This window comes from Lithobates pipiens, unplaced genomic scaffold (genome assembly GCF_037356315.1).
Source record: "Lithobates pipiens isolate NorthernLeopardFrog02 unplaced genomic scaffold, aLitPip1_a1.2 Scaffold_18, whole genome shotgun sequence".
Taxonomy (NCBI): domain Eukaryota; kingdom Metazoa; phylum Chordata; class Amphibia; order Anura; family Ranidae; genus Lithobates; species Lithobates pipiens.
The window spans coordinates 479,718,453-479,743,714 of NW_027507758.1; the positions used below are offsets into that span (position 1 = coordinate 479,718,453).

Here is a 25,262-nt window from a genome sequence, read left to right on the forward strand (position 1 = left end):
AACTCCTGCTTGGTCTTCCTTTTCTTGTCAGAAAGCGGTACACCAAAAGGAGCAGGTACAGTTGCCGAAACCCGGGATCGAACCAGGGACCTTTAGATCTTCAGTCTAACGCTCTCCCAACTGAGCTATTTCGGCCTTTTTTGCCTAATCTTGATGACAATTCTGGGGTACCATGTGCTGGTGTGAAGGAATGACAATGACGAGTGACATTTTTATGTCTATGCATTTAGCCGGAAAGGAAAACAGGCAGCAAGATACTTTACTTTGTTCCAGGTGAAACTAAGCAACCACTCTGTTAGGAACAACAGGCACATGAGAAGCGAAAGAATCAAACACGCACTGGCCTAATTCATGGGAAAGTCATATAATCAAAGGTAGGGTTATCCCTGTTAAGGATACAACAATTGCCGAAACCCGGGATCGAACCAGGGACCTTTAGATCTTCAGTCTAACGCTCTCCCAACTGAGCTATTTCGGCACTTTAGAAAGGGTTTGTCCAGGAGACACGTGGCACCGTGCGTCGACTCGAAGGGGTCATTGAGCCCTTAAAGGAGGTTTATAGTCACAGCATCCACTTTTCTTTGATAACATCAGCATTGTACCCACAGTAAAAACAATAGTTATTTTTGACAAGCTCGGTTCAAAAATCTCCTTTCATGTTGTGATTGATGCCTGTCTGCTGGCCATCTATTTCCACAACTTCCTAGATTTCCAGCATAGTTTTCAGTTTCTCCCCTGATTTTTACTTTCCGTTTCTATGGACTACACATCAAAAAAGTCATTTTTCTTTCAAATGCGGCTAGGTCTTGTTCCCACGGCTTTCATTGGTATATTGCAGGTGAGCACAGCAAAAATGAAACATGCTGGACTTTTCTTCCCAAGGCTCTGCAGAACTATGCGTTGGTGTACAAATGTCCTATGAAGAAGAAGGGATATTTTGACTTGTCCTTGCACATTGGCTGAGAAAAGCATAAACTGCGGGATGTTGCACAATTGCGTTTCTGCTGAGCCCCAGACCTTAGTCTGCTCTAAACAACTTTCTCAAACTCCTGCTTGGTCTTCCTTTTCTTGTCAGAAAGCGGTACACCAAAAGGAGCAGGTACAGTTGCCAAAACCCGGGATCGAACCAGGGACCTTTAGATCTTCAGTCTAACGCTCTCCCAACTGAGCTATTTTGGCCTTTTCTGCCTAATCTTGATGACAATTCTGGGGTACCATGTGCTGGTGTGAAGGTATGACAAAGACGACTGACATTTTTATGTCTATGCATTTAGCCGGAAAGGAAAACAGGCAGCAAGATACTTTACTTTGTTCCAGGTGAAACTAAGCAACCACTCTGTTAGGAACAACAGGCACATGAGAAGCGAAAGAATCAAACATGCACTGGCCTAATTCATGGGAAAGTCATATAATCAAAGGTAGGGTTATCCCTGTTAAGGATACAACAATTGCCGAAACCCGGGATCGAACCAGGGACCTTTAGATCTTCAGTCTAACGCTCTCCCAACTGAGCTATTTCGGCACTTTAGAAAGGGTTTGTCCAGGAGACACGTGGCACCGTGCGTCGACTCGAAGGGGTCATTGAGCCCTTAAAGGAGGTTTATAGTCACAGCATCCACTTTTCTTTGATAACATCAGCATTGTACCCACAGTAAAAACAATAGTTATTTTTGACAAGCTCGGTTCAAAAATCTCCTTTCATGTTGTGATTGATGCCTGTCTGCTGGCCATCTATTTCCACAACTTCCTAGATTTCCAGCATAGTTTTCAGTTTCTCCCCTGATTTTTACTTTCCGTTTCTATGGACTACACATCAAAAAAGTCATTTTTCTTTCAAATGCGGCTAGGTCTTGTTCCCACGGCTTTCATTGGTATATTGCAGGTGAGCACAGCAAAAATGAAACATGCTGGACTTTTCTTCCCAAGGCTCTGCAGAACTATGCGTTGGTGTACAAATGTCCTATGAAGAAGAAGGGATATTTTGACTTGTCCTTGCACATTGGCTGAGAAAAGCATAAACTGCGGGATGTTGCACAATTGCGTTTCTGCTGAGCCCCAGACCTTAGTCTGCTCTAAACAACTTTCTCAAACTCCTGCTTGGTCTTCCTTTTCTTGTCAGAAAGCGGTACACCAAAAGGAGCAGGTACAGTTGCCGAAACCCGGGATCGAACCAGGGACCTTTAGATCTTCAGTCTAACGCTCTCCCAACTGAGCTATTTCGGCCTTTTCTGCCTAATCTTGATGACAATTCTGGGGTACCATGTGCTGGTGTGAAGGAATGACAATGACGAGTGACATTTTTATGTCTATGCATTTAGCCGGAAAGGAAAACAGGCAGCAAGATACTTTACTTTGTTCCAGGTGAACCTAAGCAACCACTCTGTTAGGAACAACAGGCACATGAGAAGCGAAAGAATCAAACACGCACTGGCCTAATTCATGGGAAAGTCATATAATCAAAGGTAGGGTTATCCCTGTTAAGGATACAACAATTGCCGAAACCCGGGATCGAACCAGGGACCTTTAGATCTTCAGTCTAATGCTCTCCCAACTGAGCTATTTCGGCACTTTAGAAAGGGTTTGTCCAGGAGACACGTGGCACCGTGCGTCGACTCGAAGGGGTCATTGAGCCCTTAAAGGAGGTTTATAGTCACAGCATCCACTTTTCTTTGATAACATCAGCATTGTACCCACAGTAAAAACAATAGTTATTTTTGACAAGCTCGGTTCAAAAATCTCCTTTCATGTTGTGATTGATGCCTGTCTGCTGGCCATCTATTTCCACAACTTCCTAGATTTCCAGCATAGTTTTCAGTTTCTCCCCTGATTTTTACTTTCCGTTTCTATGGACTACACATCAAAAAAGTCATTTTTCTTTCAAATGCGGCTAGGTCTTGTTCCCACGGCTTTCATTGGTATATTGCAGGTGAGCACAGCAAAAATGAAACATGCTGGACTTTTCTTCCCAAGGCTCTGCAGAACTATGCGTTGGTGTACAAATGTCCTATGAAGAAGAAGGGATATTTTGACTTGTCCTTGCACATTGGCTGAGAAAAGCATAAACTGCGGGATGTTGCACAATTGCGTTTCTGCTGAGCCCCAGACCTTAGTCTGCTCTAAACAACTTTCACAAACTCCTGCTTGGTCTTCCTTTTCTTGTCAGAAAGCGGTACACCAAAAGGAGCAGGTACAGTTGCTGAAACCCGGGATCGAACCAGGGACCTTTAGATCTTCAGTCTAACGCTCTCCCAACTGAGCTATTTCGGCCTTTTTTGCCTAATCTTGATGACAATTCTGGGGTACCATGTGCTGGTGTGAAGGAATGACAATGACGAGTGACATTTTTATGTCTATGCATTTAGCCGGAAAGGAAAACAGGCAGCAAGATACTTTACTTTGTTCCAGGTGAAACTAAGCAACCACTCTGTTAGGAACAACAGGCACATGAGAAGCGAAAGAATCAAACACGCACTGGCCTAATTCATGGGAAAGTCATATAATCAAAGGTAGGGTTATCCCTGTTAAGGATACAACAATTGCCGAAACCCGGGATCGAACCAGGGACCTTTAGATCTTCAGTCTAACGCTCTCCCAACTGAGCTATTTCGGCACTTTAGAAAGGGTTTGTCCAGGAGACACGTGGCACCGTGCGTCGACTCGAAGGGGTCATTGAGCCCTTAAAGGAGGTTTATAGTCACAGCATCCACTTTTCTTTGATAACATCAGCATTGTACCCACAGTAAAAACAATAGTTATTTTTGACAAGCTCGGTTCAAAAATCTCCTTTCATGTTGTGATTGATGCCTGTCTGCTGGCCATCTATTTCCACAACTTCCTAGATTTCCAGCATAGTTTTCAGTTTCTCCCCTGATTTTTACTTTCCGTTTCTATGGACTACACATCAAAAAAGTCATTTTTCTTTCAAATGCGGCTAGGTCTTGTTCCCACGGCTTTCATTGGTATATTGCAGGTGAGCACAGCAAAAATGAAACATGCTGGACTTTTCTTCCCAAGGCTCTGCAGAACTATGCGTTGGTGTACAAATGTCCTATGAAGAAGAAGGGATATTTTGACTTGTCCTTGCACATTGGCTGAGAAAAGCATAAACTGCGGGATGTTGCACAATTGCGTTTCTGCTGAGCCCCAGACCTTAGTCTGCTCTAAACAACTTTCTCAAACTCCTGCTTGGTCTTCCTTTTCTTGTCAGAAAGCGGTACACCAAAAGGAGCAGGTACAGTTGCCGAAACCCGGGATCGAACCAGGGACCTTTAGATCTTCAGTCTAATGCTCTCCCAACTGAGCTATTTCGGCCTTTTCTGCCTAATCTTGATGACAATTCTGGGGTACCATGTGCTGGTGTGAAGGAATGACAATGACGAGTGACATTTTTATGTCTATGCATTTAGCCGGAAAGGAAAACAGGCAGCAAGATACTTTACTTTGTTCCAGGTGAACCTAAGCAACCACTCTGTTAGGAACAACAGGCACATGAGAAGCGAAAGAATCAAACACGCACTGGCCTAATTCATGGGAAAGTCATATAATCAAAGGTAGGGTTATCCCTGTTAAGGATACAACAATTGCCGAAACCCGGGATCGAACGAGGGACCTTTAGATCTTCAGTCTAACGCTCTCCCAACTGAGCTATTTCGGCACTTTAGAAAGGGTTTGTCCAGGAGACACGTGGCACCGTGCGTCGACTCGAAGGGGTCATTGAGCCCTTAAAGGAGGTTTATAGTCACAGCATCCACTTTTCTTTGATAACATCAGCATTGTACCCACAGTAAAAACAATAGTTATTTTTGACAAGCTCGGTTCAAAAATCTCCTTTCATGTTGTGATTGATGCCTGTCTGCTGGCCATCTATTTCCACAACTTCCTAGATTTCCAGCATAGTTTTCAGTTTCTCCCCTGATTTTTACTTTCCGTTTCTATGGACTACACATCAAAAAAGTCATTTTTCTTTCAAATGCGGCTAGGTCTTGTTCCCACGGCTTTCATTGGTATATTGCAGGTGAGCACAGCAAAAATGAAACATGCTGGACTTTTCTTCCCAAGGCTCTGCAGAACTATGCGTTGGTGTACAAATGTCCTATGAAGAAGAAGGGATATTTTGACTTGTCCTTGCACATTGGCTGAGAAAAGCATAAACTGCGGGATGTTGCACAATTGCGTTTCTGCTGAGCCCCAGACCTTAGTCTGCTCTAAACAACTTTCACAAACTCCTGCTTGGTCTTCCTTTTCTTGTCAGAAAGCGGTACACCAAAAGGAGCAGATACAGTTGCCGAAACCCGGGATCGAACCAGGGACCTTTAGATCTTCAGTCTAACGCTCTCCCAACTGAGCTATTTCGGCCTTTTCTGCCTTATCTTGATGACAATTCTGGGGTACCATGTGCTGGTGTGAAGGAATGACAATGACGAGTGACATTTTTATGTCTATGCATTTAGCCGGAAAGGAAAACAGGCAGCAAGATACTTTACTTTGTTCCAGGTGAAACTAAGCAACCACTCTGTTAGGAACAACAGGCACATGAGAAGCGAAAGAATCAAACACGCACTGGCCTAATTCATGGGAAAGTCATATAATCAAAGGTAGGGTTATCCCTGTTAAGGATACAACAATTGCCGAAACCCGGGATCGAACCAGGGACCTTTAGATCTTCAGTCTAACGCTCTCCCAACTGAGCTATTTCGGCACTTTAGAAAGGGTTTGTCCAGGAGACACGTGGCACCGTGCGTCGACTCGAAGGGGTCATTGAGCCCTTAAAGGAGGTTTATAGTCACAGCATCCACTTTTCTTTGATAACATCAGCATTGTACCCACAGTAAAAACAATAGTTATTTTTGACAAGCTCGGTTCAAAAATCTCCTTTCATGTTGTGATTGATGCCTGTCTGCTGGCCATCTATTTCCACAACTTCCTAGATTTCCAGCATAGTTTTCAGTTTCTCCCCTGATTTTTACTTTCCGTTTCTATGGACTACACATCAAAAAAGTCATTTTTCTTTCAAATGCGGCTAGGTCTTGTTCCCACGGCTTTCATTGGTATATTGCAGGTGAGCACAGCAAAAATGAAACATGCTGGACTTTTCTTCCCAAGGCTCTGCAGAACTATGCGTTGGTGTACAAATGTCCTATGAAGAAGAAGGGATATTTTGACTTGTCCTTGCACATTGGCTGAGAAAAGCATAAACTGCGGGATGTTGCACAATTGCGTTTCTGCTGAGCCCCAGACCTTAGTCTGCTCTAAACAACTTTCTCAAACTCCTGCTTGGTCTTCCTTTTCTTGTCAGAAAGCGGTACACCAAAAGGAGCAGGTACAGTTGCCAAAACCCGGGATCGAACCAGGGACCTTTAGATCTTCAGTCTAACGCTCTCCCAACTGAGCTATTTTGGCCTTTTCTGCCTAATCTTGATGACAATTCTGGGGTACCATGTGCTGGTGTGAAGGTATGACAAAGACGACTGACATTTTTATGTCTATGCATTTAGCCGGAAAGGAAAACAGGCAGCAAGATACTTTACTTTGTTCCAGGTGAACCTAAGCAACCACTCTGTTAGGAACAACAGGCACATGAGAAGCGAAAGAATCAAACACGCACTGGCCTAATTCATGGGAAAGTCATATAATCAAAGGTAGGGTTATCCCTGTTAAGGATACAACAATTGCCGAAACCCGGGATCGAACCAGGGACCTTTAGATCTTCAGTCTAACGCTCTCCCAACTGAGCTATTTCGGCACTTTAGAAAGGGTTTGTCCAGGAGACACGTGGCACCGTGCGTCGACTCGAAGGGGTCATTGAGCCCTTAAAGGAGGTTTATAGTCACAGCATCCACTTTTCTTTGATAACATCAGCATTGTACCCACAGTAAAAACAATAGTTATTTTTGACAAGCTCGGTTCAAAAATCTCCTTTCATGTTGTGATTGATGCCTGTCTGCTGGCCATCTATTTCCACAACTTCCTAGATTTCCAGCATAGTTTTCAGTTTCTCCCCTGATTTTTACTTTCCGTTTCTATGGACTACACATCAAAAAAGTCATTTTTCTTTCAAATGCGGCTAGGTCTTGTTCCCACGGCTTTCATTGGTATATTGCAGGTGAGCACAGCAAAAATGAAACATGCTGGACTTTTCTTCCCAAGGCTCTGCAGAACTATGCGTTGGTGTACAAATGTCCTATGAAGAAGAAGGGATATTTTGACTTGTCCTTGCACATTGGCTGAGAAAAGCATAAACTGCGGGATGTTGCACAATTGCGTTTCTGCTGAGCCCCAGACCTTAGTCTGCTCTAAACAACTTTCACAAACTCCTGCTTGGTCTTCCTTTTCTTGTCAGAAAGCGGTACACCAAAAGGAGCAGATACAGTTGCCGAAACCCGGGATCGAACCAGGGACCTTTAGATCTTCAGTCTAACGCTCTCCCAACTGAGCTATTTCGGCCTTTTCTGCCTTATCTTGATGACAATTCTGGGGTACCATGTGCTGGTGTGAAGGAATGACAATGACGAGTGACATTTTTATGTCTATGCATTTAGCCGGAAAGGAAAACAGGCAGCAAGATACTTTACTTTGTTCCAGGTGAAACTAAGCAACCACTCTGTTAGGAACAACAGGCACATGAGAAGCGAAAGAATCAAACACGCACTGGCCTAATTCATGGGAAAGTCATATAATCAAAGGTAGGGTTATCCCTGTTAAGGATACAACAATTGCCGAAACCCGGGATCGAACCAGGGACCTTTAGATCTTCAGTCTAACGCTCTCCCAACTGAGCTATTTCGGCACTTTAGAAAGGGTTTGTCCAGGAGACACGTGGCACCGTGCGTCGACTCGAAGGGGTCATTGAGCCCTTAAAGGAGGTTTATAGTCACAGCATCCACTTTTCTTTGATAACATCAGCATTGTACCCACAGTAAAAACAATAGTTATTTTTGACAAGCTCGGTTCAAAAATCTCCTTTCATGTTGTGATTGATGCCTGTCTGCTGGCCATCTATTTCCACAACTTCCTAGATTTCCAGCATAGTTTTCAGTTTCTCCCCTGATTTTTACTTTCCGTTTCTATGGACTACACATCAAAAAAGTCATTTTTCTTTCAAATGCGGCTAGGTCTTGTTCCCACGGCTTTCATTGGTATATTGCAGGTGAGCACAGCAAAAATGAAACATGCTGGACTTTTCTTCCCAAGGCTCTGCAGAACTATGCGTTGGTGTACAAATGTCCTATGAAGAAGAAGGGATATTTTGACTTGTCCTTGCACATTGGCTGAGAAAAGCATAAACTGCGGGATGTTGCACAATTGCGTTTCTGCTGAGCCCCAGACCTTAGTCTGCTCTAAACAACTTTCACAAACTCCTGCTTGGTCTTCCTTTTCTTGTCAGAAAGCGGTACACCAAAAGGAGCAGGTACAGTTGCCGAAACCCGGGATCGAACCAGGGACCTTTAGATCTTCAGTCTAACGCTCTCCCAACTGAGCTATTTCGGCCTTTTTTGCCTAATCTTGATGACAATTCTGGGGTACCATGTGCTGGTGTGAAGGAATGACAATGACGAGTGACATTTTTATGTCTATGCATTTAGCCGGAAAGGAAAACAGGCAGCAAGATACTTTACTTTGTTCCAGGTGAAACTAAGCAACCACTCTGTTAGGAACAACAGGCACATGAGAAGCGAAAGAATCAAACACGCACTGGCCTAATTCATGGGAAAGTCATATAATCAAAGGTAGGGTTATCCCTGTTAAGGATACAACAATTGCCGAAACCCGGGATCGAACCAGGGACCTTTAGATCTTCAGTCTAACGCTCTCCCAACTGAGCTATTTCGGCACTTTAGAAAGGGTTTGTCCAGGAGACACGTGGCACCGTGCGTCGACTCGAAGGGGTCATTGAGCCCTTAAAGGAGGTTTATAGTCACAGCATCCACTTTTCTTTGATAACATCAGCATTGTACCCACAGTAAAAACAATAGTTATTTTTGACAAGCTCGGTTCAAAAATCTCCTTTCATGTTGTGATTGATGCCTGTCTGCTGGCCATCTATTTCCACAACTTCCTAGATTTCCAGCATAGTTTTCAGTTTCTCCCCTGATTTTTACTTTCCGTTTCTATGGACTACACATCAAAAAAGTCATTTTTCTTTCAAATGCGGCTAGGTCTTGTTCCCACGGCTTTCATTGGTATATTGCAGGTGAGCACAGCAAAAATGAAACATGCTGGACTTTTCTTCCCAAGGCTCTGCAGAACTATGCGTTGGTGTACAAATGTCCTATGAAGAAGAAGGGATATTTTGACTTGTCCTTGCACATTGGCTGAGAAAAGCATAAACTGCGGGATGTTGCACAATTGCGTTTCTGCTGAGCCCCAGACCTTAGTCTGCTCTAAACAACTTTCTCAAACTCCTGCTTGGTCTTCCTTTTCTTGTCAGAAAGCGGTACACCAAAAGGAGCAGGTACAGTTGCCAAAACCCGGGATCGAACCAGGGACCTTTAGATCTTCAGTCTAACGCTCTCCCAACTGAGCTATTTTGGCCTTTTCTGCCTAATCTTGATGACAATTCTGGGGTACCATGTGCTGGTGTGAAGGTATGACAAAGACGACTGACATTTTTATGTCTATGCATTTAGCCGGAAAGGAAAACAGGCAGCAAGATACTTTACTTTGTTCCAGGTGAAACTAAGCAACCACCCTGTTAGGACAACAGGCACATGAGAAGCGAAAGAATCAAACACGCACTGGCCTAATTCATGGGAAAGTCATATAATCAAAGGTAGGGTTATCCCTGTTAAGGATACAACAATTGCCGAAACCCGGGATCGAACCAGGGACCTTTAGATCTTCAGTCTAACGCTCTCCCAACTGAGCTACTTCGGCACTTTAGAAAGGGTTTGTCCAGGAGACACGTGGCACCGTGCGTCGACTCGAAGGGGTCATTGAGCCCTTAAAGGAGGTTTATAGTCACAGCATCCACTTTTCTTTGATAACATCAGCATTGTACCCACAGTAAAAACAATAGTTATTTTTGACAAGCTCGGTTCAAAAATCTCCTTTCATGTTGTGATTGATGCCTGTCTGCTGGCCATCTATTTCCACAACTTCCTAGATTTCCAGCATAGTTTTCAGTTTCTCCCCTGATTTTTACTTTCCGTTTCTATGGACTACACATCAAAAAAGTCATTTTTCTTTCAAATGCGGCTAGGTCTTGTTCCCACGGCTTTCATTGGTATATTGCAGGTGAGCACAGCAAAAATGAAACATGCTGGACTTTTCTTCCCAAGGCTCTGCAGAACTATGCGTTGGTGTACAAATGTCCTATGAAGAAGAAGGGATATTTTGACTTGTCCTTGCACATTGGCTGAGAAAAGTATAAACTGCGGGATGTTGCACAATTGCGTTTCTGCTGAGCCCCAGACCTTAGTCTGCTCTAAACAACTTTCTCAAACTCCTGCTTGGTCTTCCTTTTCTTGTCAGAAAGCGGTACACCAAAAGGAGCAGGTACAGTTGCCGAAACCCGGGATCGAACCAGGGACCTTTAGATCTTCAGTCTAACGCTCTCCCAACTGAGCTATTTCGGCCTTTTCTGCCTAATCTTGATGACAATTCTGGGGTACCATGTGCTGGTGTGAAGGAATGACAATGACGAGTGACATTTTTATGTCTATGCATTTAGCCGGAAAGGAAAACAGGCAGCAAGATACTTTACTTTGTTCCAGGTGAACCTAAGCAACCACTCTGTTAGGAACAACAGGCACATGAGAAGCGAAAGAATCAAACACGCACTGGCCTAATTCATGGGAAAGTCATATAATCAAAGGTAGGGTTATCCCTGTTAAGGATACAACAATTGCCGAAACCCGGGATCGAACCAGGGACCTTTAGATCTTCAGTCTAACGCTCTCCCAACTGAGCTATTTCGGCACTTTAGAAAGGGTTTGTCCAGGAGACACGTGGCACCGTGCGTTGACTCGAAGGGGTCATTGAGCCCTTAAAGGAGGTTTATAGTCACAGCATCCACTTTTCTTTGATAACATCAGCATTGTACCCACAGTAAAAACAATAGTTATTTTTGACAAGCTCGGTTCAAAAATCTCCTTTCATGTTGTGATTGATGCCTGTCTGCTGGCCATCTATTTCCACAACTTCCTAGATTTCCAGCATAGTTTTCAGTTTCTCCCCTGATTTTTACTTTCCGTTTCTATGGACTACACATCAAAAAAGTCATTTTTCTTTCAAATGCGGCTAGGTCTTGTTCCCACGGCTTTCATTGGTATATTGCAGGTGAGCACAGCAAAAATGAAACATGCTGGACTTTTCTTCCCAAGGCTCTGCAGAACTATGCGTTGGTGTACAAATGTCCTATGAAGAAGAAGGGATATTTTGACTTGTCCTTGCACATTGGCTGAGAAAAGCATAAACTGCGGGATGTTGCACAATTGCGTTTCTGCTGAGCCCCAGACCTTAGTCTGCTCTAAACAACTTTCTCAAACTCCTGCTTGGTCTTCCTTTTCTTGTCAGAAAGCGGTACACCAAAAGGAGCAGGTACAGTTGCCGAAACCCGGGATCGAACCAGGGACCTTTAGATCTTCAGTCTAACGCTCTCCCAACTGAGCTATTTCGGCCTTTTCTGCCTAATCTTGATGACAATTCTGGGGTACCATGTGCTGGTGTGAAGGAATGACAATGACGAGTGACATTTTTATGTCTATGCATTTAGCCGGAAAGGAAAACAGGCAGCAAGATACTTTACTTTGTTCCAGGTGAACCTAAGCAACCACTCTGTTAGGAACAACAGGCACATGAGAAGCGAAAGAATCAAACACGCACTGGCCTAATTCATGGGAAAGTCATATAATCAAAGGTAGGGTTATCCCTGTTAAGGATACAACAATTGCCGAAACCCGGGATCGAACCAGGGACCTTTAGATCTTCAGTCTAACGCTCTCCCAACTGAGCTATTTCGGCACTTTAGAAAGGGTTTGTCCAGGAGACACGTGGCACCGTGCGTCGACTCGAAGGGGTCATTGAGCCCTTAAAGGAGGTTTATAGTCACAGCATCCACTTTTCTTTGATAACATCAGCATTGTACCCACAGTAAAAACAATAGTTATTTTTGACAAGCTCGGTTCAAAAATCTCCTTTCATGTTGTGATTGATGCCTGTCTGCTGGCCATCTATTTCCACAACTTCCTAGATTTCCAGCATAGTTTTCAGTTTCTCCCCTGATTTTTACTTTCCGTTTCTATGGACTACACATCAAAAAAGTCATTTTTCTTTCAAATGCGGCTAGGTCTTGTTCCCACGGCTTTCATTGGTATATTGCAGGTGAGCACAGCAAAAATGAAACATGCTGGACTTTTCTTCCCAAGGCTCTGCAGAACTATGCGTTGGTGTACAAATGTCCTATGAAGAAGAAGGGATATTTTGACTTGTCCTTGCACATTGGCTGAGAAAAGCATAAACTGCGGGATGTTGCACAATTGCGTTTCTGCTGAGCCCCAGACCTTAGTCTGCTCTAAACAACTTTCTCAAACTCCTGCTTGGTCTTCCTTTTCTTGTCAGAAAGCGGTACCCCAAAAGGAGCAGGTACAGTTGCCGAAACCCGGGATCGAACCAGGGAAATTTAGATCTTCAGTCTAACGCTCTCCCAACTGAGCTATTTCGGCCTTTTCTGCCTAATCTTGATGACAATTCTGGGGTACCATGTGCTGGTGTGAAGGAATGACAAAGACGAGTGACATTTTTATGTCTATGCATTTAGCCGGAAAGGAAAACAGGCAGCAAGATACTTTACTTTGTTCCAGGTGAAACTAAGCAACCACTCTGTTAGGAACAACAGGCACATGAGAAGCGAAAGAATCAAACACGCACTGGCCTAATTCATGGGAAAGTCATATAATCAAAGGTAGGGTTATCCCTGTTAAGGATACAACAATTGCCGAAACCCGGGATCAAACCAGGGACCTTTAGATCTTCAGTCTAACGCTCTCCCAACTGAGCTATTTCGGCACTTTAGAAAGGGTTTGTCCAGGAGACACGTGGCACCGTGCGTCGACTCGAAGGGGTCATTGAGCCCTTAAAGGAGGTTTATAGTCACAGCATCCACTTTTCTTTGATAACATCAGCATTGTACCCACAGTAAAAACAATAGTTATTTTTGACAAGCTCGGTTCAAAAATCTCCTTTCATGTTGTGATTGATGCCTGTCTGCTGGCCATCTATTTCCACAACTTCCTAGATTTCCAGCATAGTTTTCAGTTTCTCCCCTGATTTTTACTTTCCGTTTCTATGGACTACACATCAAAAAAGTCATTTTTCTTTCAAATGCGGCTAGGTCTTGTTCCCACGGCTTTCATTGGTATATTGCAGGTGAGCACAGCAAAAATGAAACATGCTGGACTTTTCTTCCCAAGGCTCTGCAGAACTATGCGTTGGTGTACAAATGTCCTATGAAGAAGAAGGGATATTTTGACTTGTCCTTGCACATTGGCTGAGAAAAGCATAAACTGCGGGATGTTGCACAATTGCGTTTCTGCTGAGCCCCAGACCTTAGTCTGCTCTAAACAACTTTCTCAAACTCCTGCTTGGTCTTCCTTTTCTTGTCAGAAAGCGGTACACCAAAAGGAGCAGGTACAGTTGCCGAAACCCAGGATCGAACCAGGGACCTTTAGATCTTCAGTCTAACGCTCTCCCAACTGAGCTATTTCGGCCTTTTCTGCCTAATCTTGATGACAATTCTGGGGTACCATGTGCTGGTGTGAAGGAATGACAATGACGAGTGACATTTTTATGTCTATGCATTTAGCCGGAAAGGAAAACAGGCAGCAAGATACTTTACTTTGTTCCAGGTGAAACTTAGCAACCACTCTGTTAGGAACAACAGGCACATGAGAAGCGAAAGAATCAAACACGCACTGGCCTAATTCATGGGAAAGTCATATAATCAAAGGTAGGGTTATCCCTGTTAAGGATACAACAATTGCCGAAACCCGGAATCGAACCAGGGACCTTTAGATCTTCAGTCTAACGCTCTCACAACTGAGCTATTTCGGCACTTTAGAAAGGGTTTGTCCAGGAGACACGTGGCACCGTGCGTCGACTCGAAGGGGTCATTGAGCCCTTAAAGGAGGTTTATAGTCACAGCATCCACTTTTCTTTGATAACATCAGCATTGTACCCACAGTAAAAACAATAGTTATTTTTGACAAGCTCGGTTCAAAAATCTCCTTTCATGTTGTGATTGATGCCTGTCTGCTGGCCATCTATTTCCACAACTTCCTAGATTTCCAGCATAGTTTTCAGTTTCTCCCCTGATTTTTACTTTCCGTTTCTATGGACTACACATCAAAAAAGTCATTTTTCTTTCAAATGCGGCTAGGTCTTGTTCCCACGGCTTTCATTGGTATATTGCAGGTGAGCACAGCAAAAATGAAACATGCTGGACTTTTCTTCCCAAGGCTCTGCAGAACTATGCGTTGGTGTACAAATGTCCTATGAAGAAGAAGGGATATTTTGACTTGTCCTTGCACATTGGCTGAGAAAAGCATAAACTGCGGGATGTTGCACAATTGCGTTTCTGCTGAGCCCCAGACCTTAGTCTGCTCTAAACAACTTTCTCAAACTCCTGCTTGGTCTTCCTTTTCTTGTCAGAAATCGGTACACCAAAAGGAGCAGGTACAGTTGCCGAAACCCGGGATCGAACCAGGGACCTTTAGATCTTCAGTCTAACGCTCTCCCAACTGAGATATTTCGGCCTTTTCTGCCTAATCTTGATGACAATTCTGGGGTACCATGTGCTGGTGTGAAGGAATGACAGTGACGAGTGACATTTTTATGTCTATGCATTTAGCCGGAAAGGAAAACAGGCAGCAAGATACTTTACTTTGTTCCAGGTGAAACTAAGCAACCACTCTGTTAGGAACAACAGGCACATGAGAAGCGAAAGAATCAAACACGAACTGGCCTAATTCATGGGAAAGTCATATAATCAAAGGTAGGGTTATCCCTGTTAAGGATACAACAATTGCCGAAACCCGGGATCGAACCAGGGACCTTTAGATCTTCAGTCTAACGCTCTCCCAACTGAGCTATTTCGGCACTTTAGAAAGGGTTTGTCCAGGAGACACGTGGCACCGTGCGTCGACTCGAAGGGGTCATTGAGCCCTTAAAGGAGGTTTATAGTCACAGCATCCACTTTTCTTTGATAACATCAGCATTGTACCCACAGTAAAAACAATAGTTATTTTTGACAAGCTCGGTTCAAAAATCTCCTTTCATGTTGTGATTGATGCCTGTCTGCTGTCCATCTATTTCCACAACTTCCTAGATTTTCAGCATAGTTTTCAGTTTCTCCCCTGATTTTTACTTTCCGTTTCTATGGACTACACATCAAAAAAGTCATTTTTCTTTCAAATGCGGCTAGGTCTTGTTCCCACGGCTTTCATTGGTATATTGCAGGTGAGCACAGCAAAAATGAAACATGCTGGACTTTTCTTCCCAAGGCTCTGCAGAACTATGCGTTGGTGTACAAATGTCCTATGAAGAAGAAGGGATATTTTGACTTGTCCTTGCACATTGGCTGAGAAAAGCATAAACTGCGGGATGTTGCACAATTGCGTTTCTGCTGAGCCCCAGACCTTAGTCTGCTCTAAACAACTTTCTCAAACTCCTGCTTGGTCTTCCTTTTCTTGTCAGAAAGCGGTACCCCAAAAGGAGCAGGTACAGTTGCCGAAACCCGGGATCGAACCAGGGACCTTTAGATCTTCAGTCTAACGCTCTCCCAACTGAGCTATTTCGGCCTTTTCTGCCTAATCTTGATGACAATTCTGGGGTACCATGTGCTGGTGTGAAGGAATGACAAAGACGAGTGACATTTTTATGTCTATGCATTTAGCCGGAAAGGAAAACAGGCAGCAAGATACTTTACTTTGTTCCAGGTGAAACTAAGCAACCACTCTGTTAGGAACAACAGGCACATGAGAAGCGAAAGAATCAAACACGCACTGGCCTAATTCATGGGAAAGTCATATAATCAAAGGTAGGGTTATCCCTGTTAAGGATACAACAATTGCCGAAACCCAGGATCGAACCAGGGACCTTTAGATCTTCAGTCTAACGCTCTCCCAACTGAGCTATTTCGGCACTTTAGAAAGGGTTTGGCCAGGAGACACGTGGCACCGTGCGTCGACTCGAAGGGGTCATTGAGCCCTTAAAGGAGGTTTATAGTCACAGCATCCACTTTTCTTTGATAACATCAGCATTGTACCCACAGTAAAAACAATAGTTATTTTTGACAAGCTCGGTTCAAAAATCTCCTTTCATGTTGTGATTGATGCCTGTCTGCTGGCCATCTATTTCCACAACTTCCTAGATTTCCAGCATAGTTTTCAGTTTCTCCCCTGATTTTTACTTTCCGTTTCTATGGACTACACATCAAAAAAGTCATTTTTCTTTCAAATGCGGCTAGGTCTTGTTCCCACGGCTTTCATTGGTATATTGCAGGTGAGCACAGCAAAAATGAAACATGCTGGACTTTTCTTCCCAAGGCTCTGCAGAACTATGCGTTGGTGTACAAATGTCCTATGAAGAAGAAGGGATATTTTGACTTGTCCTTGCACATTGGCTGAGAAAAGCATAAACTGCGGGATGTTGCACAATTGCGTTTCTGCTGAGCCCCAGACCTTAGTCTGCTCTAAACAACTTTCTCAAACTCCTGCTTGGTCTTCCTTTTCTTGTCAGAAAGCGGTACACCAAAAGGAGCAGGTACAGTTGCCGAAACCCGGGATCGAACCAGGGACCTTTAGATCTTCAGTCTAACGCTCTCCCAACTGAGCTATTTCGGCCTTTTCTGCCTAATCTTGATGACAATTCTGGGGTACCATGTGCTGGTGTGAAGGAATGACAATGACGAGTGACATTTTTATGTCTATGCATTTAGCCGGAAAGGAAAACAGGCAGCAAGTCACTTTACTTTGTTCCAGGTGAAACTAAGCAACCACTCTGTTAGGAACAACAGGCACATGAGAAGCGAAAGAATCAAACACGCACTGGCCTAATTCATGGGAAAGTCATATAATCAAAGGTAGGGTTATCCCTGTTAAGGATACAACAATTGCCGAAACCCGGGATCGAACCAGGGACCTTTAGATCTTCAGTCTAACGCTCTCACAACTGAGCTATTTCGGCACTTTAGAAAGGGTTTGTCCAGGAGACACGTGGCACCGTGCGTCGACTCGAAGGGGTCATTGAGCCCTTAAAGGAGGTTTATAGTCACAGCATCCACTTTTCTTTGATAACATCAGCATTGTACCCACAGTAAAAACAATAGTTATTTTTGACAAGCTCGGTTCAAAAATCTCCTTTCATGTTGTGATTGATGCCTGTCTGCTGGCCATCTATTTCCACAACTTCCTAGATTTCCAGCATAGTTTTCAGTTTCTCCCCTGATTTTTACTTTCCGTTTCTATGGACTACACATCAAAAAAGTCATTTTTCTTTCAAATGCGGCTAGGTCTTGTTCCCACGGCTTTCATTGGTATATTGCAGGTGAGCACAGCAAAAATGAAACATGCTGGACTTTTCTTCCCAAGGCTCTGCAGAACTATGCGTTGGTGTACAAATGTCCTATGAAGAAGAAGGGATATTTTGACTTGTCCTTGCACATTGGCTGAGAAAAGCATAAACTGCGGGATGTTGCACAATTGCGTTTCTGCTGAGCCCCAGACCTTAGTCTGCTCTAAACAACTTTCTCAAACTCCTGCTTGGTCTTCCTTTTCTTGTCAGAAAGCGGTACACCAAAAGGAGCAGGTACAGTTGCCGAAACCCGGGATCGAACCAGGGACCTTTAGATCTTCAGTCTAACGCTCTCCCAACTGAGCTATTTCGGCCTTTTCTGCCTAATCTTGATGACAATTCTGGGGTACCATGTGCTGGTGTGAAGGAATGACAATGACGAGTGACATTTTTATGTCTATGCATTTAGCCGGAAAGGAAAACAGGCAGCAAGATACTTTACTTTGTTCCAGGTGAAACTAAGCAACCACTCTGTTAGGAACAACAGGCACATGAGAAGCGAAAGAATCAAACACGCACTGGCCTAATTCATGGGAAAGTCATATAATCAAAGGTAGGGTTATCCCTGTTAAGGATACAACAATTGCCGAAACCCGGGATCGAACCAGGGATCGAACCAGGGACTTTTAGATCTTCAGTCTAACGCTCTCCCAACTGAGCTATTTCGGCACTTTAGAAAGGGTTTGTCCAGGAGACACGTGGCACGTGGCACCGTGCGTCGACTCGAAGGGGTCATTGAGCCCTTAAAGGAGGTTTATAGTCACAGCATCCACTTTTCTTTGATAACATCAGCATTGTACCCACAGTAAAAACAATAGTTATTTTTGACAAGCTCGGTTCAAAAATCTCCTTTCATGTTGTGATTGATGCCTGTCTGCTGGCCATCTATTTCCACAACTTCCTAGATTTCCAGCATAGTTTTCAGTTTCTCCCCTGATTTTTACTTTCCGTTTCTATGGACTACACATCAAAAAAGTCATTTTTCTTTCAAATGCGGCTAGGTCTTGTTCCCACGGCTTTCATTGGTATATTGCAGGTGAGCACAGCAAAAATGAAACATGCTGGACTTTTCTTCCCAAGGCTCTGCAGAACTATGCGTTGGTGTACAAATGTCCTATGAAGAAGAAGGGATATTTTGACTTGTCCTTGCACATTGGCTGAGAAAAGCATAAACTGCGGGATGTTGCACAATTGCGTTTCTGCTGAGCCCCAGACCTTAGTCTGCTCTAAACAACTTTCTCAAACTCCTGCTTGGTCTTCCTTTTCTTGTCAGAAAGCGGTACACCAAAAGGAGCAGGTACAGTTGCCGAAACCCGGGATCGAACCAGGGACCTTTAGATCTTCAGTCTAACGCTCTCCCAACTGAGCTATTTCGGCCTTTTCTGCCTAATCTTGATGACAATTCTGGGGTACCATGTGCTGGTGTGAAGGAATGACAAAGACGAGTGACATTTTTATGTCTATGCATTTAGCCGGAAAGGAAAACAGGCAGCAAGATACTTTACTTTGTTCCAGGTGAAACTAAGCAACCACTCTGTTAGGAACAACAGGCACATGAGAAGCGAAAGAATCAAACACGCACTGGCCTAATTCATGGGAAAGTCATATAATCAAAGGTAGGGTTATCCCTGTTAAGGATACAACAATTGCCGAAACCCGGGATCGAACCAGGGACCTTTAGATCTTCAGTCTAACGCTCTCCCAACTGAGCTATTTCGGCACTTTAGAAAGGGTTTGTCCAGGAGACACATGGCACCGTGCGTCGACTCGAAGGGGTCATTGAGCCCTTAAAGGAGGTTTATAGTCACAGCATCCACTTTTCTTTGATAACATCAGCATTGTACCCACAGTAAAAACAATAGTTATTTTTGACAAGCTCGGTTCAAAAATCTCCTTTCATGTTGTGATTGATGCCTGTCTGCTGGCCATCTATTTCCACAACTTCCTAGATTTCCAGCATAGTTTTCAGTTTCTCCCCTGATTTTTACTTTCCGTTTCTAAGGACTACACATCAAAAAAGTCATTTTTCTTTCAAATGCGGCTAGGTCTTGTTCCCACGGCTTTCATTGGTATATTGCAGGTGAGCACAGCAAAAATGAAACATGCTGGACTTTTCTTCCCAAGGCTCTGCAGAACTATGCGTTGGTGTACAAATGTCCTATGAAGAAGAAGGGATATTTTGACTTGTCCTTGCACATTGGCTGAGAAAAGCATAAACTGCGGGATGTTGCACAATTGCGTTTCTGCTGAGCCCCAGACCTTAGTCTGCTCTAAACAACTTTCTCAAACTCCTGCTTGGTCTTCCTTTTCTTGTCAGAAAGCGGTACACCAAAAGGAGCAGGTACAGTTGCCAAAACCCGGGATCGAACCAGGGACCTTTAGATCTTCAGTCTAACGCTCTCCCGACTGAGCTATTTTGGCCTTTTCTGCCTAATCTTGATGACAATTCTGGGGTACCATGTGCTGGTGTGAAGGTATGACAAAGACGACTGACATTTTTATGTCTATGCATTTAGCCGGAAAGGAAAACAGGCAGCAAGATACTTTACTTTGTTCCAGGTGAAACTAAGCAACCACTCTGTTAGGAACAACAGGCACATGAGAAGCGAAAGAATCAAACACGCACTGGCCTAATTCATGGGAAAGTCATATAATCAAAGGTAGGGTTATCCCTGTTAAGGATACAACAATTGCCGAAACCCGGGATCGAACCAGGGACCTTTAGATCTTCAGTCTAACGCTCTCACAACTGAGCTATTTCGGCACTTTAGAAAGGGTTTGTCCAGGAGACACGTGGCACCGTGCGTCGACTCGAAGGGGTCATTGAGCCCTTAAAGGAGGTTTATAGTCACAGCATCCACTTTTCTTTGATAACATCAGCATTGTACCCACAGTAAAAACAATAGTTATTTTTGACAAGCTCGGTTCAAAAATCTCCTTTCATGTTGTGATTGATGCCTGTCTGCTGGCCATCTATTTCCACAACTTCCTAGATTTCCAGCATAGTTTTCAGTTTCTCCCCTGATTTTTACTTTCCGTTTCTATGGACTACACATCAAAAAAGTCATTTTTCTTTCAAATGCGGCTAGGTCTTGTTCCCACGGCTTTCATTGGTATATTGCAGGTGAGCACAGCAAAAATGAAACATGCTGGACTTTTCTTCCCAAGGCTTTGCAGAACTATGCGTTGGTGTACAAATGTCCTATGAAGAAGAAGGGATATTTTGACTTGTCCTTGCACATTGGCTGAGAAAAGCATAAACTGCGGGATGTTGCACAATTGCGTTTCTGCTGAGCCCCAGACCTTAGTCTGCTCTAAACAACTTTCTCAAACTCCTGCTTGGTCTTCCTTTTCTTGTCAGAAATCGGTACACCAAAAGGAGCAGGTACAGTTGCCGAAACCCGGGATCGAACCAGGGACCTTTAGATCTTTAGTCTAACGCTCTCCCAACTGAGCTATTTCGGCCTTTTCTGCCTAATCTTGATGACAATTCTGGGGTACCATGTGCTGGTGTGAAGGAATGACAATGACGAGTGACATTTTTATGTCTATGCATTTAGCCGGAAAGGAAAACAGGCAGCAAGATACTTTACTTTGTTCCAGGTGAAACTAAGCAACCACTCTGTTAGGAACAACAGGCACATGAGAAGCGAAAGAATCAAACACGAACTGGCCTAATTCATGGGAAAGTCATATAATCAAAGGTAGGGTTATCCCTGTTAAGGATACAACAATTGCCAAAACCCGGGATCGAACCAGGGACCTTTAGATCTTCAGTCTAACGCTCTCCCAACTGAGCTATTACAGCATTTTAGAAAGGGTTTGTCCAGGAGACACGTGGCACCGTGCGTCGACTCGAAGGGGTCATTGAGCCCTTAAAGGAGGTTTATAGTCACAGCATCCACTTTTCTTTGATAACATCAGCATTGTACCCACAGTAAAAACAATAGTTATTTTTGACAAGCTCGGTTCAAAAATCTCCTTTCATGTTGTGATTGATGCCTGTCTGCTGGCCATCTATTTCCACAACTTCCTAGATTTCCAGCATAGTTTTCAGTTTCTCCCCTGATTTTTACTTTCCGTTTCTATGGACTACACATCAAAAAAGTCATTTTTCTTTCAAATGCGGCTAGGTCTTGTTCCCACGGCTTTCATTGGTATATTGCAGGTGAGCACAGCAAAAATGAAACATGCTGGACTTTTCTTCCCAAGGCTCTGCAGAACTATGCGTTGGTGTACAAATGTCCTATGAAGAAGAAGGGATATTTTGACTTGTCCTTGCACATTGGCTGAGAAAAGCATAAACTGCGGGATGTTGCACAATTGCGTTTCTGCTGAGCCCCAGACCTTAGTCTGCTCTAAACAACTTTCTCAAACTCCTGCTTGGTCTTCCTTTTCTTGTCAGAAAGCGGTACACCAAAAGGAGCAGGTACAGTTGCCAAAACCCAGGATCGAACCAGGGACCTTTAGATCTTCAGTCTAACGCTCTCCCAACTGAGCTATTTTGGCCTTTTCTGCCTAATCTTGATGACAATTCTGGGGTACCATGTGCTGGTGTGAAGGTATGACAAAGACGACTGACATTTTTATGTCTATGCATTTAGCCGGAAAGGAAAACAGGCAGCAAGATACTTTACTTTGTTCCAGGTGAAACTAAGCAACCACTCTGTTAGGAACAACAGGCACATGAGAAGCGAAAGAATCAAACACGCACTGGCCTAATTCATGGGAAAGTCATATAATCAAAGGTAGGGTTATCCCTGTTAAGGATACAACAATTGCCGAAACCCGGGATCGAACCAGGGATCGAACCAGGGACTTTTAGATCTTCAGTCTAACGCTCTCCCAACTGAGCTATTTCGGCACTTTAGAAAGGGTTTGTCCAGGAGACACGTGGCACCGTGCGTCGACTCGAAGGGGTCATTGAGCCCTTAAAGGAGGTTTATAGTCACAGCATCCACTTTTCTTTGATAACATCAGCATTGTACCCACAGTAAAAACAATAGTTATTTTTGACAAGCTCGGTTCAAAAATCTCCTTTCATGTTGTGATTGATGCCTGTCTGCTGGCCATCTATTTCCACAACTTCCTAGATTTCCAGCATAGTTTTCAGTTTCTCCCCTGATTTTTACTTTCCGTTTCTATGGACTACACATCAAAAAAGTCATTTTTCTTTCAAATGCGGCTAGGTCTTGTTCCCACGGCTTTCATTGGTATATTGCAGGTGAGCACAGCAAAAATGAAACATGCTGGACTTTTCTTCCCAAGGCTCTGCAGAACTATGCGTTGGTGTACAAATGTCCTATGAAGAAGAAGGGATATTTTGACTTGTCCTTGCACATTGGCTGAGAAAAGCATAAACTGCGGGATGTTGCACAATTGCGTTTCTGCTGAGCCCCAGACCTTAGTCTGCTCTAAACAACTTTCTCAAACTCCTGCTTGGTCTTCCTTTTCTTGTCAGAAAGCGGTACACCAAAAGGAGCAGGTACAGTTGCCAAAACCCGGGATCGAACCAGGGACCTTTAGATCTTCAGTCTAACGCTCTCCCGACTGAGCTATTTTGGCCTTTTCTGCCTAATCTTGATGACAATTCTGGGGTACCATGTGCTGGTGTGAAGGTATGACAAAGACGACTGACATTTTTATGTCTATGCATTTAGCCGGAAAGGAAAACAGGCAGCAAGATACTTTACTTTGTTCCAGGTGAAACTAAGCAACCACTCTGTTAGGAACAACAGGCACATGAGAAGCGAAAGAATCAAACACGCACTGGCCTAATTCATGGGAAAGTCATATAATCAAAGGTAGGGTTATCCCTGTTAAGGATACAACAATTGCCGAAACCCGGGATCGAACCAGGGACCTTTAGATCTTCAGTCTAACGCTCTCCCAACTGAGCTATTTCGGCACTTTAGAAAGGGTTTGTCCAGGAGACACGTGGCACCGTGCGTCGACTCGAAGGGGTCATTGAGCCCTTAAAGGAGGTTTATAGTCACAGCATCCACTTTTCTTTGATAACATCAGCATTGTACCCACAGTAAAAACAATAGTTATTTTTGACAAGCTCGGTTCAAAAATCTCCTTTCATGTTGTGATTGATGCCTGTCTGCTGGCCATCTATTTCCACAACTTCCTAGATTTCCAGCATAGTTTTCAGTTTCTCCCCTGATTTTTACTTTCCGTTTCTATGGACTACACATCAAAAAAGTCATTTTTCTTTCAAATGCGGCTAGGTCTTGTTCCCACGGCTTTCATTGGTATATTGCAGGTGAGCACAGCAAAAATGAAACATGCTGGACTTTTCTTCCCAAGGCTTTGCAGAACTATGCGTTGGTGTACAAATGTCCTATGAAGAAGAAGGGATATTTTGACTTGTCCTTGCACATTGGCTGAGAAAAGCATAAACTGCGGGATGTTGCACAATTGCGTTTCTGCTGAGCCCCAGACCTTAGTCTGCTCTAAACAACTTTCTCAAACTCCTGCTTGGTCTTCCTTTTCTTGTCAGAAATCGGTACACCAAAAGGAGCAGGTACAGTTGCCGAAACCCGGGATCGAACCAGGGACCTTTAGATCTTCAGTCTAACGCTCTCCCAACTGAGCTATTTCGGCCTTTTCTGCCTAATCTTGATGACAATTCTGGGGTACCATGTGCTGGTGTGAAGGAATGACAATGACGAGTGACATTTTTATGTCTATGCATTTAGCCGGAAAGGAAAACAGGCAGCAAGATACTTTACTTTGTTCCAGGTGAAACTAAGCAACCACTCTGTTAGGAACAACAGGCACATGAGAAGCGAAAGAATCAAACACGAACTGGCCTAATTCATGGGAAAGTCATATAATCAAAGGTAGGGTTATCCCTGTTAAGGATACAACAATTGCCAAAACCCGGGATCGAACCAGGGACCTTTAGATCTTCAATCTAACGCTCTCCCAACTGAGCTATTTTGGCCTTTTCTGCCTAATCTTGATGACAATTCTGGGGTACCATGTGCTGGTGTGAAGGTATGACAAAGACGACTGACATTTTTATGTCTATGCATTTAGCCGGAAAGGAAAACAGGCAGCAAGATACTTTACTTTGTTCCAGGTGAAACTAAGCAACCACTCTGTTAGGAACAACAGGCACATGAGAAGCGAAAGAATCAAACACGCACTGGCCTAATTCATGGGAAAGTCATATAATCAAAGGTAGGGTTATCCCTGTTAAGGATACAACAATTGCCGAAACCCGGGATCGAACCAGGGACCTTTAGATCTTCAGTCTAACGCTCTCCCAACTGAGCTATTTCGGCACTTTAGAAAGGGTTTGTCCAGGAGACACGTGGCACCGTGCGTCGACTCGAAGGGGTCATTGAGCCCTTAAAGGAGGTTTATAGTCACAGCATCCACTTTTCTTTGATAACATCAGCATTGTACCCACAGTAAAAACAATAGTTATTTTTGACAAGCTCGGTTCAAAAATCTCCTTTCATGTTGTGATTGATGCCTGTCTGCTGGCCATCTATTTCCACAACTTCCTAGATTTCCAGCATAGTTTTCAGTTTCTCCCCTGATTTTTACTTTCCGTTTCTATGGACTACACATCAAAAAAGTCATTTTTCTTTCAAATGCGGCTAGGTCTTGTTCCCACGGCTTTCATTGGTATATTGCAGGTGAGCACAGCAAAAATGAAACATGCTGGACTTTTCTTC

At 43.7% G+C, this 25,262-nt stretch overlaps 1 non-coding gene across 1 annotated transcript; it reads right to left on the reverse strand.

The window, feature by feature from the left end:
- Positions 1-20,960: 20,960 nt before the first annotated feature.
- Positions 20,961-21,033, reverse strand: TRNAF-AAA (transfer RNA phenylalanine (anticodon AAA)). The gene has a single exon. It is a non-coding gene; the product is annotated as a tRNA-Phe (tRNA).
- Between the last annotated feature and the right edge of the window lie 4,229 nt (positions 21,034-25,262).